Source organism: Piliocolobus tephrosceles, chromosome 8, assembly GCF_002776525.5.
Source record: "Piliocolobus tephrosceles isolate RC106 chromosome 8, ASM277652v3, whole genome shotgun sequence".
Taxonomy (NCBI): Eukaryota; Metazoa; Chordata; class Mammalia; order Primates; family Cercopithecidae; genus Piliocolobus; species Piliocolobus tephrosceles.
The window spans coordinates 104,575,475-104,595,881 of record NC_045441.1 but is presented as its reverse complement, the minus strand read 5'-3'; the positions used below and the strand labels follow the sequence as shown (position 1 = coordinate 104,595,881).

Sequence of the window (20,407 nt, the reverse complement as noted above, 5' to 3'; positions counted from 1 at the left end):
TAAACCATTCTGTTATTCTTATCCTATCTGGATCAAATGGTTTAAAGAGACAAATAAATACTTAGAAACCTTCCCATTAAAGTTTCAGAGCTGTGAGATAAAACCAATTTTCACATATTTCTTTTTCTTTCTCAGTTCTCTGAATCTTACCTATTACAGTTCTCTTTTGGTTCTCTTTTCTCTTTTAGTATTTAGGAAAAGACATATAGTGTATCTTTTGGTTGTTACTCGGAAGTCTCAACTCTTATTAGAACTTTTTTGTCTAAAATTTTTAATATTTGTTTTCAAATTAAGCACAAAACTTGCCATCTTTTAGATTAAAAATTTCACAGTTAAATTGAGAATTCGAATTGAATCACACAAATCACACATAATGACCCAACTATACCATGCTTTAAAAAAATACTTTTCAATAAACAGTCACAATTTTAGGCAATACCGAGTCTCATATATACACACTCGCATATATATACACACACATATATATACACACACGTATATGCATTCACATATATATATATACATACATGCGCGTGTGTACGAGCACACACACACATATGCAAGTGTGTGTGTATATATATATATATTTTTTTTTTTTTTTTTTTGAGATGAAGTCTTGCTCTGTTGCCCAGGCTAGAGTGCAATGGTGTGGTCTCAGCTCACTGCAACCTCTGCCTCCGGGTTTCAAGTGATTATCGTGCCTCAGCCTCCTGAGTAGCTTGCCCAGCTAATTTTTGTATTTTTAGTAGAGACGGGTTTCACCATGTTGGCCAGGCTGGTCTCGAACTCCTCACCTCAGATGATCCACCCACTTCGACCTCCCAAAGTGCTGGGATTACAGGCGTGAGCCATTGTGCCTGGCCTATTATTTTATACACAGAAAATTATCTTGGAGTAATTCTTTTCTGGTAAAGTAGTTTTCTTTTTCTAGGGAATATGTGTGAAGTTTATTTTTAATGCAGTTACAATCATAAAATCTTTGTTGAATTAACTTATATCTTAGTCATTATCTACTATTTAGTGTACTTTTTATTTCTTGACAGTGGACTATGACCATAGAATTTAGAAAGTGCTGTTTTTGTGCACCAGGGACAAAATTTATGAGGTGTGGAAATAACAGTGGTAATACAGTTTTAAAATCTACTTTCTACACTATTAGAGGAAATGAATCAGTGTGTTAAAAGAACTTTGCCTCTTTACAAATCAGCACTACTAAAAAGGGAAGTAAAAGGCATGAAAAACTGATCCAAGTTACACTTTAGAAATGTGGAAGATTATTTAGAGATACTTGTTTATATGTCGAAGTGTGTCTGGTTTATGGGTAGTTTAGTTTACAAAATCTTTATAACATTGTCTGTATAATATGTGATCTCTTTAATATGCTTTATAAACTATATGGAATGTAAAAGGAAGAACTGAAGTTATTCTTTTGCTCATTTCTGTTAAACTAAAGTTTTGTTTGTTTGTTTTTGTTTTTGTTTGAGACAGAGTCTTTCTCTGTCACCCAGGCTGGAGCTCAGTGGCACATTCTCGGCCCACTGCAACCTCCACCTCCCAGGTTCAAGTGATTCTTGTGCCTCAGCCTCCTGAGTATCTGGGATTACAGACACTCGCCACCACGCCCAGCTAATTTTTGTATTTTTAGTAGAGACAGGGTTTCACCATATTGGCCAGGCTGGTCTTGAACTCCTGGCCTCAAGTGATCCCCCCACCTTGGCCTCCCAAAGTGCTGGGATTATAGGCATGAGCCACTGTGCCTGGTCAGCTGTTAAGCTAAATTTTTTGTGGAATACAAACTCCCCTTTGCCACTAGTGCTCAAATTACATTATCATAGGATTGTAGTAATTTGGGATTAATATTAGCTTGTCTCTAAATATCATCTCATTGTAAACATTTTCCAATTTTCTCAAACATTCTAAATAGGTATTGATCTTCAGAGTGCCCCTTATTTTATTCCTGTATCCTTAGCAAAAGTAAGATAATAACCCATTTTGGGTACAGGGTCTGCCAAAATGGTTCAAGCCAGGAGCCATGTAGTTTTTCTGGTCTGTGATATGGCTGGGCTGCCATGCCTGCCTACTTTCCCTAGGTCTCTCCCTCCACTTTTCCCTCTCTCATTCGCCTTCACCCTCCCCTTTTGTCACCCTCCTCCCCATCCTTTTTCCTCCTTCTCTCTCTCTACCCCCTCCACCACATAAACACACACACACACACACACACACACACACACACACTCACACACTCCTTCAATATCCCACCTGATCTGTAATGATCCTAGGAGAAATCAAGTCAATCCCTTCCCACTGCTTCTCCTCACTGCGTTTGGTTATCTGGGACTCTCACCTCTCAAACTCACGATCACCATGAAGGTAATTGGCCAAAGAATAAGAATCACAATATATGCTTACTAGATGTTTGGAACAGCCTCAGATTTATCTTCTTGATGTTTCTGAGGCCTCAGGCCACACAGTGATTGTTTTCTTTTAGGAAGTGTTCAAAACCTTGTAATGAGTCAGTTTGGTTCAAACTGCTGGGAACACAGGGCAGTTCACCATCCCTGCATGAAGAGGCCTTAGGATGCACAGATCTGAAGACTGGGCTTGACTCTTGTCTCTGCAGTTGATGGTGACTCTGCAACCCTGACCCCTTTACTTCCTTCTATTTTTTTTCTTTCATCTTGGAACTGCTAACAGTTCTTGCTGCCTTCATCCCACCTGGCATAGGTAATGAGTATCAAATGTCTGCATCTTCTCAGAAAAAAGTACTGTGAATGTGAGATGTGATTTTAAGGCATTGTTATATTTCTTCTTATTTATGAGTGTTTTAAAATTTTGTATTTCTTTTAAACTTTTTATTTTAGAAAAATTTCCAACATACAGAAGTAGACTATTGTAAGGAACCCTTATGTACCCTCCACCAGCTTCAACAACTATCAACAAAAGTTTGATCTTGTTTTAACACATTACTTTCCAATTTTCGTCTTTACCCTAGATTATTTGGAAGCAAATTCCTGACCTCATAACATTTTCAAATGTAAAAAAGGGAACTCTAAAGGAATTATAATCTAACAAATTAATATTCCTTTAACATCATCAAATATTCATTTGCCATTGGATTCAGATTTCCCCTATTGACTCATAAATATTATTTTACAAATTGTTCAAATTGAGATCCAAATAAAGTCCATATGTTGCAGATAAGTCTTATACATAAATTTCAGCTCTAGCTTCCCTCTTCCTCTTAAATTCCTGGAACTTACTTGTCATTTGGTTTATTTCTTTTTGAGAGTTCAAAGTCTAATTGCAAACATTGAAAATCAGTGGACAAAAGATAGTATAGTTAAGTGAATGCTGTGTTATTAACTAGGAGGGTTAGTGCTATAATTTACAAAAAGTAAAATGCCAGAGGAAAAGAAGTCATTATACGAAAAAGACACTTGCACACTCATGTTTTTAACAGCACAATTTGCAATTGTATTAATATGGAACCAGCCCAAATGCCCATCAGTCAATGAGTGGATAAAGAAAATGTGATATATATATGCATGCCATGGAATACTACTCAACCATGTAAAGGAATGAAATAATGGCTTTCGCAGCAACCTAGATGGAATTGGAGACAATTATTCTAAGTGAAGAAACTCAGGAATGGAAAACCAGACATTGTATGTTCTCACTCATAAGTTGGAGTTAAGCTATAAGGATGCAAAGGCATAGGAATGACACGATAGACTTTGTGAACTCTGGGGAAAGGGTGGGAGGGGGTTAGGGATAAAAGACTACACATTGGGTACAGTGTACACTGCTCAGGTGAAGGGTGCACCAAAATCTCAGAAACCACCACTAAAGAACTTCTTCATGTAAAAAATTTAAAAAAATAAAAAACAGAAGGACAGAGAACTAGAGATGTGATAAAACATATGATAAGTGTTAATGACAGAATCTAGGTAGTATGTATATATGTGTTCACTGGAAATTTTTTTATTTCTTTATATTTAAAAGTTTTCATAATGCTAAAAAACTTTAAAAAAAAAAAGTAAAATGCAGTCTAAATGATCTTTGTGGCTTCAGTCTGGCCATTGATCACAGAACGTTACCTTGTCCAGGTACAGGTGGAGGGAACAACATGTGTAAAACCTGTAGAGGACGGATTAGGAAACAAGGTGTTTATTCCTTACATAAGACAGATAACTGGTTAGTACTTTGAAAAAAAAAATTCTCCTTTAAGAAGCAAACAGCCAGCATTTATTGAGCACTAACCATCTGCCACACTCTGTTCTAAGTGCTTTAAGTGTATTATTAGCACCAATTTTATAGATGAGGAAGCCAAGGCACCGAGAGGCTAGAGAAGATGACCAAGCTTCTGTAAGTGGCAAAAGGCTGAGCAGAGCTGCAGACCCCGTGCTCTGGTCCAAAACCTGCCCTCTGAACCACATCACCAGCAGTCGCATCAGAATCACTGCCTAAGCACTTCAGTATTTGTCTGAAAGTTTCCATAGTTGAACAGGATTTTATTGGCCAGAATTGGAGCTTTAGAGACTGAAAGTCTTAATAATAAATTGTTATGAATTCTTGATAGTGGTAATTCTGAAATTGATATAGGGCCTTATAAATCGTCTATGCTATAGAAGTTGGGTTTTAAAATTGAGTCCTTCTCAACATACTTTAAGAATAGCAAAGTAAGGCCGGGTACGGTGGCTCAAGCCTGTAATCCCAGCACTTTGGGAGGCCGAGACGGGCGGATCACGAGGTCAGGAAATCGAGACCATCCTGGCTAACACGGTGAAACCCCGTCTCTACTAAAAAATACAAAAAACTAGCCGGGCGAGGTGGCGGGCGCCTGTAGTCCCAGCTACTCGGGAGGCTGAGGCAGGAGAATGGCGTAAACCCGGGAGGCGGAGCTTGCAGTGAGCTGAGATCCGGACACTGCACTCCAGCCCGGGCGACAGAGCAAGACTCCGTCTCAAAAAAAAAAAAAAAAAAAAAAAAAGTAGCGAAGTGGCTCCTCTAGCTACCCATGATGTGGAAAGGAAAGAAGGCCAAGAAGAAGGTGTCCCTGACCCCTGCTGTCTTGAAGAAGAGGAGGCCAAGAAAGTGATACATCCCCTGTTTGAGAAAAGGCCTAAGAATGTTGGCATTAGACAGGACATCCAGCCCAAAAGGCACCTCCCTGGCTTTATGAAATGGCCCCGCTATATCAGGTTGCTGTGGCAAAGAGCCATCCCCCATAAGTGGCTGAAAGTGCCTCCTGCAATTAACCAGTTCACTCAGGCCTTGGACCACCTGACAGCTACTCAGCTGCATAAGCTGACCCACAAGTACAGACCAAAGACAAAGCAAGAGAAGAGGCTGTTGGCCCAGGCTGAGAAGAAAGCTGTGGCAAAGGGGATGTGCCCACTAAGAGACTACCTGTTCTTTGAGCAGGATTAACACTGTCACCACCTTGGTGGAGAACAAGAAGGCTCAACTGATGGTGACTGCAGATGACATGGATCCCATTGAGCTGACTGTCTTCCTGCCTGCCCTGTGTCATAAAATGAGGGTCCCTAACTGCGTTATCAAGGGGAAGGCAAGACTGGAATATCTAGTCCACAGGAAGACCTGCATCACTGTTGCTTCCACACAGGTTAGCTCAGAAGACAAAGGAGCTTTGGCTAAGCCAGTGGAAGCTATCAGGACCAATTACAATGACAGGTATGATGACATCTACCATCACTGGGGAGGAAACATCCTGGGTCTAAAATCTGTGGCTCACATTCCCAAGCTGGAAAAGGCAAAGGCTAAAGAACCCACCACTAAACTGGGCTAAATGTGCACTGTTGAGTTTTTTGTACATAAAAATAATAATTCTAAAAAAAAAAAAAAAAGCAAAGTGGCATCAATTCTTTATGCTAGTGATCAAAATCTTAGATTAAGTACTTAGATGTGTCCAATACAAAATGAGCCAGCCTGTAAAAGTACTCCCTTTCTCGTTCATTCAGTAGAATTGTGAAGCACGTAGTATCTCCTCAGTACCAGCAAGAGTGCGTTTCCTGATAAGAACTTGTCAGTGAAGCTGGACCATATTTAGAAAGCCCACTAATTTTGTCTCAAAACAATTACTGAATATCCCTGAAGGTGGCCCAGTATGTTAAGCCTGCAAAGTGTGTTTTGGACACCTCTCGCAGTGACTAAAGATTCAGGCCCATTCCAACGGCCTCCTGCTCAAACACACCTACTCCAGGCCTCTTTTCCAGTTTACCTTCCTCACTTGTTTATGTCACATCACCAGCCCAGAGTCTCCTGAAGGCACAGCCACATTGAAGCAGCAAAAATCACATACTTTTATTTGAGATGTATACAGTCTTGACAAAGTTTCTCTCTATAAAAGATAATTATTAGTTTTATAAAATGACTTTTCCAGATTTTTACACGAGCCAATTGTTCTTAGAGCATATTTATCTGGTTGAAAGTTTACGGTTTCCCCAGCCCTCAAGGATATTGCTGGGAAAGGGAGGAAATCATTTCTCTGCAAATCATCTGTAATTTTATTACATTCATTTAACACTTATGTAATGCTTATTATATTCCAGGCACCATTCTGAGCTCTTTATTAATTATTATTAAATATTAATTTAATTAGCCCTTGTAACATTCTATAAGGTAGATACTACTAATATCCATGTTTTTATAAATGGGGAAACTGAGGCACAGAGAGTTTTTTTTTTTTTTTTTTTTAAATAACTTGCCCAAGGTCATACAGCTGATATGTGGTGGAGCTGGTATTCTAACATGGCAGTTTATGTAGGAATCTGTATTCTAAATCACTGCTCTTCACCCATACTCATCATGTACAACATCTATAAGATTCTATATTTTTCGTCAACCTATTTTTACTCACCATTGTGTAATAAGGGGTCTGTCGAGGGTTTGTGGTTTTAGGAAACTAGAGTAGGAGGGACTTGACCTCGTTAAGAATTGACAGGAAAGATCCAGTAATGAGGGAAAGGGGAAATCACTGATCGCCCAAGGTCCCTTAGGAGGCATCAGGAAACAGATTTGAGTTTGCAGGTGGGGAGATTAGCCATGGGCCAGAGAAAGGAAGAGACAAAAGAATGTAGACGTGCATAAACTGAGGTGTAGGATTGGCCATATGAGTTTTTGTTACATAAAAGCAAACTACTTAGCATTCTTTGTTACTGTGTCTCCTTTAGCTTGCATTTAAAATTGGCTTCTGTACTACATGGTGATAGGGTCATGGTGTTTGTTCACGCTTTCCATAGATTGTGCAGCTACGGATGTGTACATTAATTCTTATCTCTGCTGTTTTGGCATATGTCAATTCATCTACAACAGACAGTAAATTTTATGGACCAGTGAAAACAACGCTGTTTACTACCTCCCTTATAACTTTCATTACTTTGTTTACTGATGTACTCTAAGCCTTCATTAGTTAAAGTTGTAAATTTGTCTTGGGACTAATCTATTAATGTATTGCATTCTCATCAGAGAATATATTTAATAGGACCTGAGTGCCTCCAGTTGGTACTCAGCTGGCATAGGGCTGCTCATGCATGCGAGCTGCTGGCGTGAGCTTTTATTTGAGAAAATAGCAGCAGGGTAATACTTCTGGAAAAAGTGTTATCCCGATGATTAAATACAAAAAGTCATATCCTAGTAATCAAGTACAGATGAGGTTTACTGTCTGCTTGTGACTTATTCACATACTTTTCTGAAGCTAGGTATTTTTCCTAACATCACGCCATTAAACTCTCCATTTTTCTTGAAATAGTTCCTTTCCATATAAATTTTATATTGGCTACAATTACCTTCTATTTCGTATATCATTCCATTCTATCATTTAAGGAAAGGAAAGTAATGAATGCAATTGGTGAGGTATAAATTTTTTTTAATATGGAAATAGGGATTCATACTGAAGTCTGAAATACATCTGAATATCTCTTCATCCCCAGGACACATACCTGTCTGTCATCTTGTGCTGGAGTCAGATGGCAAGAGTTCAAGTCCTGGCTTTGTCATTTAGTAGCTACATCAGCTTTGGCAAGTTAATTCATGTCTCTCAGGGCTGTTAACTTGTCTGATAAGTAGAGATAATAATAGTGCTTTCCCTATGGGGTTATTGGAGGATTAAATTTAGTGTAATACTTTCCACTTGATAATTGGTCAGTAAATCTTAGTTATTAGAATGATTATTTTAAAAAAATAATATAGGAAATATACTTAACCAGAAATAACATGTGTTGGTTGCTCTTGAAGCCTTAAAGAAATATGTTCCAAGGAACTGTTTTTTTTTTAGGTATATGGTTATTATAGTTATGTAATATTTAGAGACCTACTAGTAAACAGGTAAAATGGAGTCAGAGGTATAAGATTTGCTTTAAAATACTTCAGCAATGGCAGAACAAAGAGAAAGAAAAAGCAAAAAGGAGAAAATATAAGAAAGTATGTGGAGAAAGTAAGACAAAATTTCTTGGTTATGAATTCCCTGTGATAGGTATATGAGCTCTTGGTTGAACTTCTAGCATATAGTATATATAGCTAATGAATTACCTGCTTAAAATTTATTAATGTTTTCTGTATGTAGGCCATAAAGCAATGAGAAAAGACATTTTTTTTCCAATCTCTTTAAAGAACATTGGATTGGTTTAGTCACTAGCCCCATAGATGATGGTCTGAATTCCATTCTGCCTAGAACAATATACTCATTATATGAACTGACAGTTATGTTTTTCAAAATGTATTTGACAAAACTTAAGAGGAATGTTTTCCTAATGGTCTAGGACATTCAGTGTTATATCATACATACATTATAATAATATTCCCCTTGAAGCATGAGCCTTGACTCAGACTTAAAAGAGGCAGCTTTTAGAAGATTAATAAAGATTCTGTGAGAGAAAATACCTTGTATACTTAAATCCTTAAAGGATTTTTGCCTTACAGGCAAAATCAGTACCATCTTCCTAGAAATTCTGAATACATATAGGTTTATCCTCCCAAAGGTGAGGGAATTCCAGTTGTAAGAATGCACATCACCTCTACCCATTTGCTAGTTCATTCACTCACTATGAAAGTGTGGGAGGAGTAAGTGAAGTGTTGTATGCCAGCTGTATGAAGTCCTTTGAGCATTTGTAGAGGTTTAAAAGTGAATCCTGAAGCAACGGCAGAAGCGATCCAGACACAAGTGAAGGAATCTACTTTGAAAAAGAGGAAGGGCACTTCTTTTATTAATGTGGAAGATGAGGGAAGTGAAATGGGTGTAAAATGCTGAGATGGAATCAAGAGACTGGGTCTGTGGCCTTGATCTTTTTTAAGTAAAGGAGGAAACAAGACCAGCTGCCATTGGAGAGTAAAAGAGAGGACAGAGAGAGCTGAGGACTGAAAGTGAGTTGTAGGAGGAAGGTAAGCAGATGTGAAGCAAATATGTGATAGAGATCCAGCAATCCAACCCCTGGGCATGCATCTAAAGAAATGAAACCAGTGTGTCCAAGAGATACCTGCACTTCCATGCTGACTGCAGCACTATTGACAATAGCCCAGATGTGGAGTCTATCTAAGTGTCCATCAACAGATGAATGGATAAAGAAAATGTGGTAGATATACACTTTGGAATAGTATTCAGCCTTAAAAAGAAGGAAACTCTGTCATTTGGGACAACATGGGTGTACCTGGAAGACATTATGTTAAGTGAAATAAGCCAGGCACAGAGAGACAAATAGTGCATGATCTCACTGACATGCAGAGTATAAAAAAAATTGAACTCATAGTAGTGGAGAGAAGAAAGGGAATTACTAGGGGTTAGGGGAGGGAATTTTGGAAAAAGAGGATACAAAATTTCAGTTAGATAGAAGGAATTGTACAAGAGAGAGCTATTGTACAACATGGTGGTTATGTTTAATAGCAATGTATTATATACTTGCACATTGCTGAGGGAGTAGATTTTAACTGTTTTCATCACCAAAAAAAAAAAAACAAACAAACAAAAATGTGAGGTAAATCATGTGTTTTACCTCACGGTAGGTTAGCTTGATTTAGCCATTCTACAATGTATACGTATTTAAAAACAACATGTTTTATTTAGAATTGATAAATATATACAATTTTTGTTTATCAATTCTGGTTTTTTTAATTAATTAATTTATTTTTTTAAAGACGGAGCCTCACTCTGTTGCCCAGGCTGGAGTGTAGTGGTGTGATCTCAGCTCACTGCAACCTCTGCCTCCTAGGTTGAGAATCAAGCGATTCTCCTGCCTTAGCCTCCAAGTAGCTGGGACTACAGGCATGTGCGACCACGCTCGGCTAATTTTTTGTAATTTTAGAAGACATGGGATTTCACTGTGTTAGCCAGGATGGTCTCGATTTTCTGACCTCGTGATCCTCCCACCTCGGCCTACCAAAGTGCTAGGATAACAGGTGTGAGCCACTGCACCCAGGCCGTTTATTTATCAATTCTAAATGAATAAATAAATAAATAAATACTTAAAATATGTAAATAAGTATGAAAAAGAAAAGTGTGATAGGGAGTAAGTGAGTGCTCATAGAATTGCTGAGTGCAGTGAGGGCCGCGCCAACGGGAGACATCTGAAATTGCTGGTGCATCCAGACTCCCAGGTTAGCTTTTGCTGGACGTGCTTAGCAAATAGGGATCAGAAGCAGGTGATAAGGTTGGAGACTGAAACATCATAGGTGGAAAAGAATGAGAAAATTGAGAATTTTGTGTCACAAGGAAAATCTAAGAAGTTACCATCATAGCTTCCAATGGGTGAGGCTGATACAATCTAATAACATTTTCAATTTTAAAAGGAAATGAAAGAACTGTGCTTCTTTAGAAAAGACTGAGTTGCTAGGAAAGTTTTTCAAGAGTTTACAGAAAGAATTGTTGGGGAGAATTGTTATCTGGCCCAGACTAGTAAAAAATGCTAATATTTTTGTGTATGTATGCTAGTACATAACACAGTTAAGACAGCAGATATGGCTTTTTAATTCCCTGCACTATGCTAGTATTTCTCATTTCATACATCATTGAAAATTTATAGCACGATCACAGAAGTTCAGCATCTATATTGTTATATAAATTAGGAGCATATATTGTTTTGAACATCAAAAATCATGGGCATAGATACCTTTTTGTAGTTTCATGTTATAAAATCAGCTCAAAAATGTGACAGCTCTAAAGCAGAGCAAAGCAGAGCAATAATGCAGAGAAAATGTCTGAGTGGCCAGACGTGCAGGCAGTACAACTTTGTTTGAGAACAAAAATAGATGGAGACGGCATTCAGAGACCCTCCTTGGATTGTGGCAATATCAACTATTCCATACGGCCCAGAGCATTTCCTGCCATGTCTAGACATGCTGGCACAGATTTCTCTGTGGGTGTCTGCCTGCCTGTCAGTGACCCGCAGCGACCTTCCCTCGGGCCTCCTGTTGAAAGGCACTCCTGCTTTCCACCCTCGCTCTTCTCCCTCATTTGATTGTTCCAGCAGGTGCGTGAAATGTGGGATTGTTGTCACTTCGGAGTTAATCAGATTTGTGGTTTACTCCCCCTTTGGTCACACTTCTGTGTCACATTAAAAAAAAAAAAATCACAAATAATTTCTTTAGAGATGCTATGATGTCAATAATGGGAGAGTTTTAAATATGCAATGAGCCAGGAGGAGGATCTAAATTAATACAAAACAAGCAAAAAAAAGCTTTATTCATACTGAGAGCACCCAGGGTAGAACTGATTTACTTTTTTCTGTGTAGCATTTTAAGAGCCATACAATTCTAGTTGTTTTTGAAGTTGTAAATTACTGCATCGTTATAATGTGTTATTATAATAATAGGTGGCCAGAAATTCCAAGTTGCAGAAAACCAAAAACTCACAGAGTCAGTGAACTCAGAACTGACTTTCTCTTTCCCTTTCACTCTAAGCTCTGATTATTCAAGCTACTTGTCTCTTTTTACTTAAATAGTGCAGGATTTTAGAACGTGACCGGAAGGTCCTTTTACCCCTATTCCTGTGTTTTAAAAGTGATGATTGATGTTCTTTTCACTAGGATTTGGATCATCTCTGTCTTTCTTCCTTTGCCCTATGTCTGCTACCCATAAGGTATTCAGAATTATTTCGCTTTCCTGAGTTCCCTACAGGATAAGCTATGGTCACACATAACAACCCACCTCACAAGGACTTCTTTGGTATTCAACGCCATTTGTGTTGTAAGATGGTTCAACATTAACAAGGAATTATTAATGATGCAGTTCTTGTTAGTTGCTTTTCCAAAGATAAGACTTTGCCCACTCATCATCTAGATGTTCTCAGCACCTTGTGAGAGTACCTGACACAAGGTTGGGATTGATGCAGTTAGAGGAAGCTTACAAGTCTTACATTGTTTTTGAGGGAAAGCATTAAGAGATCATGCCATTATTATCTTAATTTCTGCTATCATCTTTCCACTGTGATGAGGATGTGCTTATTAAGAAGAGAGAGTACTCAAAGTGTTGAGTGCATCAAAAATGTTTATAGAGTTGTTTCATGTTACACTGTGCTAATAAGAACTGCGATCTCAGCCCTGTCTCTGGGGAAACGTCATTTGCAAACACTGTCATGCTTTAAAAGTACATAAAAATTGTCAGATAAATGTATAGCATCTTCCCCCAAGTATTTCCATGTAGACATTTTGGACTACAAGTTAAACAGAGACTGCATCTTTTTTTTTTATTTCAGTTGAGCTTTATAAAGTTCATACTCTTCTTGTGGAATTGCTGATGTTCATTCGTTCATTCATTTATTTATTCAGCAAACAATTCTTGCTGTCCTTCTCAGGGCGAGACACTCATTTGGACATTGGGAACATATCATTGAATAAAACAGGAATGAAAAATTCCTACCTTCACGCCATTTGTTAATATGTTGTAAGACAATTCAACATTAACAAAGGAGTTATCAGTGATGCAGTCCTTGTTAATGCCTTTTCCAAAGATAAGACTTTGCCAGTAGACAGAACTTATAGTCTACTGATGTTCAAAATATTCCAGGAAGTATTTTTTCCAGGTTGTTTAGTTATATAGTATGCCTCTAAGGATTTTACTTGAAATGAACTTTGAGATTTCTAAAGTCTTCTGAACTTAGAGTCATGGCTATCTTTCTTAAATCAACAGTCAATCAAAATCATTTCCTTAATTGACCAGTTTCTGTATCATCCCTTTGTATGGTACCCAATATGCAATTTTTATTTTACAAAAGTATTTCACATTTCTTAACAGTCAATCAAAATCATTTCCTTATTTCACCAGTTTCTGTATCATCCCTTTGTATGGTATCCAATATGCAATTTTTATTTCACAAAAGTATTTCACATGTCTAAAGCAATGGTTCCTAACTTTTTCAGTACCAAAGATTTCTTTTTAAAAGTATATAAACGATAGACTTCAACAGAAAATAATGTACCTGTTCTCATAAGCATTAACATTTTCCTATCAGTTAAGAAGCTCTGTAGCTCCCAGGTTAAAAAAGCACCTGATCTTAAAAAAAATATAGTTGAATGAGTTATCTAATTAATAAATAGTATTTAATGATGCCTTAGATCATTTTCATTTTTTAAAGTTATAATGAATATAAAGAACCTATCAGTAAGCTGTTGTGTCCATCAGTAAAAGCTATTGGAAGACGAATTTGATTTTGGCTTGTAAACAAAAATGTATCTGAAACAGATCTCAAGTCAACTTAGTTTATTTTGCCAAAGTTAAGGATATGCACCTAGGAAACAGGTCTGTGCCTTTCTCCGAAGATGAGAATATTGAGACTTCAATATTTAAAGGGGAAACGCAGGCTGGAGGGGAAAGAGAAAGGTTCGAATGTTCTTCATCTCTGCCATCATGAGCACCAAAGCTCAGTAGACCAGTGGCCACTGCAGAGCTGCCAGCACACCTTTCAGCTGCTTCCCAAAGTATCTTGCCTGGACAGAGGTAGCACCAGTTTCTTGGAGGCATAAATACAGCAATTTATAGTACAGCCTGAGCTTTTTTGAATTGTCCTTTGCTCCTCCTTCTAGGAGAGAGCACAGTAACAGCTCTCTTCACAGTGTTAGGGAGGAAAGTAATTTTTTCTTTAACCCTCTTAAGTTCTTAGTTGGGATGGTCCTCTTTATCAAAAAGACAAATTAAAAAGAGAAAAATAGAGGTTTACTAACATGTATATTTCATACATTCATGAGGTATGTTAATACCTAGGGAATGAGAAATTCTCAAAGAGGTGGCTTTGAATTCCAGATTATGTAGCATCTTCAAGAAAGAACAGTAAATTTTGGAGAAATGATAAGAGCAAAGAGGACTTGAAGTCTCTAAGGGAGGCAACTTCTAGGAAGGCAAATAACTGGCAGACAAAGGCTAGTTGGTAAAGAGTGTTGGTAGGGATACCTCTGGTGCCATCTCCAGGCCTGTAACGTTTAAAGTTGTCATCAGTGGTTAACCTTTGTTCTCCCTGGTAGAAGAAGGGGCAGATCTGTGACCATGCCACCCTCAATGTGCCTGATCTTGTTTGATCTCAGAAACTAAGCAAGGCCAGGCCTGTTAGTACTTAGATGGTATAAGAGAGGCAGGATTCTTTTTGTTTTTGTAAATCTATGCATTGCCTTTAGGCAATTAGAGGGAAGGCAGAGAGCTTTCCAGTACCTGCTTCTTAATTGCCTTTAGCTCAACAATTCTTATGCCAAAGAGGCATGTTTTGGGGTGCCATATTTTGGTCTCCCGCAGCAGATTGTTGGACGTATCTTACACTGTCAGGCAATCAGAAAACATTTGACAGGGCCGGGCTTGGTGGCTCACACCTGTAATCCCAGCACTTTGGGAGGCTGAGGCGGGCTGATCACGAGGTCAGGAGATCGAGACCATCCTGGTTAACACAGTGAAACCCCGTCTCTACTAAAAATACAAAAAATTAGCCAGGTGTGGCAGGTGCCTGTAGTCCCAGCTACTTGGGAGACTGAGGCAAGAGAATGGCATGAACCCAGGAGGCAGAGGTTGCAGTGAGCCGAGACTGTGCCACTGCACTCCAGCCTGGGCAACACAGCGAGACTCCGTCTCAAAGAAAAAAAAAAAAAAAAAAGAAAACATTTGACAGAATGCAGGAAAAGCAGTGAAATAGAAACAATTCAGATCACCTTACATTTGTATTCTATTGCCTTTTAGGGAGAGGCTCTAGGGTCAGCACTGCACTGTGGAACCATCCTCTTAGCTTTTCTCATTATTTCTTCATCCATCTTACCACCCCTTAGCTTCTGGTGTGTCTCCCTTCACACCTACCCAGTGTAGAATGGGTATTAATTATTATCCTCACACTCCTCACACAGCATAGTTAATTTTTTTTTTCTTTTTTTTAGACAAGGTCTCATTGTGTTATCCCAGCTGGAGTGCGATCTCAGCTTATTGCAGCCTCCACCTCCTGGGCTCAGGTGATCCTCCCATCTGAGTCTCCTGAGTACCTGGGATCACAGGCATGCACCACCCCACCTGGCTAATTTTTTTTATTTTTTGTAGAGACAAGGTTTCACCATGTTGCCCAGGCTGATCTTGAACCCTGAGGCTCAAGTTATCTGCCTGTTTCTGCCTCCCAGAGTGTTGGGATTTCAGGCACGAGTCACTGTGCCCAGATTAGCATAGTTCAGTTGAAGACAAATGACTGCTTTTTCAAATATGTTACATGGCTTTTTTTTTGTTTTTTGTTTTGTTTTTTAAATTGGTTTATATGAGTATAAAAAAAAATGACAGTTGTTTTTCCAATTAGTTTAATAGAACACAACGGTCTGAATGTTTTCTCTCTTACTATTGTTCTTCTTGGAGACCATAAATCTATTTCAATGATATTTAACTGTTGAAAATTAGTTTACAAGCGTTCTTTGTAATTTTTTGTAGATTGATTAGCTTGTTAATCTTCTCACAATATGTTTAACCGAAGATATTAACCTGTCATATATTTTTGGATAAAAGTACATGTTGTGTAACTTTTGTGTTCATTGAATCACTAAACAGTTTTACTTCTTACGTGAGGTGAACTATAAAAGTGACAAATATAAATCCATGCAGAAAAATATAACAATTTTTATGTGAATCTATAAAAATGTATTTCATATAAAATATCAAAATTTTTGATATTGGCCTTCCCAACTGAAGGGTTACTTCTACTGAGTGGCTTACAAGGAGGCACAGAGGACAGAAGCATCCTACTGAGAAACAAAAGAGAAGCCATCAGGACCTTCAGATCCCTACTGTGCCTCCTATATTATTTGCATGACCAGGAAGAACATTTCTACCACACTATGCTGTGAAACACACTTGTTATAATTAGAGGTCTTTTTGAGTACATCAGAATATCAGTAGTTCAACTGAGCAGTTGGTCACAGGTATAATCTCTGTAAACACAGATACGTTGTGGCTTTTTTTGTTGTTGTTTGACTTCATGCAGTTTTGTTTGTGTGTTCATTTATTTGGTTGATTTGCTTTTGTTGTTGTTGTTTTGAGTTTTTTTCCCAGACAAGGACTTTGCTATCTTGCCCAGACTGGACTTGACCTCTAGGCTCAAATAATCCTCCTGCCTCAACCTCCTGAGTAGCTGGGACAACAGGAGTGTGACATTATGCTTGGCCATTTGTACTTATTATGTTTTAATTTTATTAAGAATATTCACACAAAAATCTCTTGATTTGTGTGACATAGTTAGTCTTGCTCTTCTTTGTCCATTTCTTTCTTTTTTTTGAGACAGGGTCTTACCCTGTCACCCCACGGAAGTGCAGTGGTGTAATCATGGCTCACTGCAGCCTCGACCTCCCAGGCTCAAGCAGTCTTCCCACTTCAGCCTTCTGAGTAGCTGGGATTATTCAGCTACTGAGTGCCTGGGACTATAGGCACATGCCACATGCTTGGCTGATTTTCCTTCCTTCCTTCCTTCCTTCCTTCCTTCCTTCCTTCCTTCCTTCCTTCCTTCCTTCCTTCCTTCCTTCCTTCCTTCTTTCATAGAGATGGGGTCTCACTGTTTTGCCCCAAGTTGGTTTTGAACTCTTGGGGTCAAGTGATCCTCCCAACTCAGCTTCCCAAAGTGCTGAAATTACAGGTAGTGAGCCACCAGGTCATGCCTTCTTTGTCCATTTCTGAGGTGCTCTGTTCTTTCAAAGACAGGGTTGCATTGTAGTAAAAAGCCGAGACTCTCAACTCAGACTCTGGAATTTAATATCCTGGCCCCATCCTTGACTGACCACACAACTTTGTTCAACTTACTAATATCTCCTAGCTGCCACTTTGTCACTGGGGTGGCAAATGGGCACGACAGTGGTTTCCATCTCCTACTGTGGTGAGGAGAAATAAGAAGAGCTATGGAAGGCATAAGTCATAGGGTCTGGCACAGAGTACACATTTGCCTTTAAGATTTTTCCCAGGGATGCTTATTTATTTTCTTATTTCATTATCCTGATTTCATCAAATGATTGTTGGAAGAAGAAAGGTTATAAATAATAAATAATTGTGATTTATTATTCTTTATTTCCAAAGAAAGAGTCATTTTTGATTTATAGTATCATGATTTATAATGACTCATACTCAGAATTCAGGTGGACACTAAATTTCTCCTGCGGAGAGATTGCCTCTGGAAGATGTCAGTATGTGGGGAAGTCAAATAATGAGTTTTCTCTGCTGTTAATAATATCAACTCTCACTTCTTAGTGTTTCTAGAAATGTTCTATTTGCTTATTCCTTCTTTAAGAAGAGGAAGACAGTATTCTTATTTGAAAACATATCAGTATTTTTTTATTACTATATGTTGAATATAGTAAAAATATAAAATGTTCATGAGGACAGCATTAAATGGAATAATGTGGAATTTGGAGCTGCCGTGAAGTTAATATGAGACTCTCAAGTCGGGTCGTGAGGCATCATGGATTGAAATACCTTTTTGCAGAGTTTCATACATTTCCCTACCATAAAGCAAAGGACATGATGGAGAGGTTGGTAGAGAATTAAAGCTTTCCAGTTATTTGAGTGTTACTCTATTTTGTCCTAAAAGGTTGTGTTTGGTTAGTCTTATCAAACATCTGGGAATACCAAATCATTCACTAGAAGTTGAAGATACAAATGTTAATACTCATGGGCCTGTATTCTAGTTGCTCACCATGTAACAGGAAAGAAACATATAAACCTCTCTTCCACTTAGGAAAAAGGTCTAAATGATATATGTAATGGAGGTACGCATATCTTGGAAGGACATTTTTTAAATTTACAAAAACTAATTTTGTCATCTGATCATACTTACCACAGAGTTGCAATAGAACAGACTTAAAATAGACTGTCAAAAACATACTTCTGTGTGGCCACAAAAGTATGTGCAAAATATTTGGAGAATTTCAGAAGATGTGCCAGAATGCAGTATTACTGGCCAGGCACAGTGGCTCATGCCTGTAATCCCAGCACTTTGGGAGACTGAGGCAAGCAGATCACCTGAGGTCAGGAGTTTGAGACCAGCCTAGCCAACGTGGTGAAACCCCGTCACTACAAAAAATGTAAAAATTAGCCGGGCGTGGTGGCATGTGTCTGTAGTCCCAGAACTCTGGAGGCTGAGGCAGGAGAATTGCTTGAACCTGGGAGGCAGAGGTTGCAGTGAGCTGAGATCGCGCCACTGTACTCCAGCCTGGGCAACAGAGCGAGACTCCGTCTCAAAAGAAAGAAAGGAAAAAAAAGAATGCAATATTATTGACTTGTTCAGTTTTTCTCTGGGCATTGAAGGCATACCTTCTGATATTCTCTAACATTTCAGTGTGGGTGAGTAATTATAATCCAAAGATTCCAAAATACGTTATTATAGGTCTTTTTTTTTGTACAAAACCATTTGCTGAGTGATTAGTTGCTGTATCACTAAAGCAGAAGACAAATTGATTTGAGTTGGTATAACAATAGCTTGTCATCAAATGAATAAAAAGGATTTTTTAATTGGCCATAGATGTTTTCCTTTTTTTTCTTTTTTCTTTTAAAAGAAGTCTAGCTTTTAAAAGAACTGCACATGACTTATTTCTCCATAGTACCCGTTTTCAGTCTATTTTGATCTCCCCCTTAAGGCATGCTTAAGCTAAGGTATATGTCATTGGCTTAGTACATATTGATATTCTTTCTGAAACAGGATATGATATAGTATAATACTTGCATAATCAAGATTATGTCTAGACTGGTGAAATTAAAATAGTGACAGAGCAAAAAGGATCTCTTTCTGCAATAGAATACTTTAGGAAACATTGTTTTCCAGAATATTGATGAAATGTGCAGATATGGAATTAGATTTTATATCAGTATTAAAGTTAAGGTTTTAATATTGAAAATGCCCTATTGACTTCTGTATTTTAATCTTATTGGTGTCCATCATTTTAGACTGACCAAGATAATGTGAAATTTGCTTTGAATGTTTCTGTAGAGGTAATAATGAGGAGCTTCAAACCTAATTACATCTCAAAAAATATAAAGTAGAACATACTGTCCATGATACAAGAGAGGGGAAAATGCTCATATTGCTTATGTTTTGTGCTAAAATGTAATCAATAAATACGTTAGTAGGTAATTGATTCCTAAGAAACAGACTAAATACCATCCTTAAACCTTAGCAGTTTTGATTAAGTAAAGCTGAGTTCTTAAATCTTTTTGGAGTTTTGTGTTTGTTTAATAAAGTAGTTTGTTTCTCAAGTCTTTTTTTTTTCTTTTTTTTCTAAGCATGTTTCATTAAAGAAAACTACTGGCTGGGTGCAGTTGCTCAAACCTGTAATCCTAGCACTTTGGGAGGCCAACTGAGGTCAGGAGTTCAAGACCAGCCTGACTAACATGGTGAAACCCTGTCTGTACTAGAAATGCAAAAATTAGCTGGGCGTGGTGGCACACATCTGTAATCCCAGCTACTCAGGAAGCTGAGGCAGGAGAATCACCTGAACCAGGGAGGTGTAGGTTGCAATGAGCTGAGATCGCATCACTGCACTCTATACTGGGCAACAAGAGTGAAACTCCTTCTCGGGGGGAAAAAAGGGAAAGAAAACTACCAGAGAACAATTTCAAACCAAAGACCTCTTTGAAACCTGCTAAATCAAGATTCTGACTTCTTTCATTCCTGTTAGTCCAGGAAGGGTATGGAGAAAGTTACCTTGAACTCTTGGGACCAGACTTGACTACTGAGTGGGTGCCCCAGGCAAATGATGGCTTCTCCTTTATCTCAATGTTCTAGAAATATTTACTCAATATTTCTCTAGAGAAGAAGAGGAAGTTACCTTATAGCATTCTAGTGGAGTGCTAAGGTTTTGAATTAATACATGGAATAGAATCCTTCCTGAGCCACATGCCATCTCTGTGACCTTGAGTAAAATTATTTACTGTTTCTCAGTTTTCCCATCTGTAAAGTGGTCATGATAATAGT

The 20,407-nt window shown here is 38.2% G+C and overlaps 1 protein-coding gene across 2 annotated transcripts in view; it reads left to right on the top strand.

The window, feature by feature from the left end:
* Positions 1-20,407, top strand: part of DOCK4 (dedicator of cytokinesis 4) — a 473,748-nt gene that overhangs the window by 227,219 nt on the left and 226,122 nt on the right. The window lies entirely within an intron of this gene.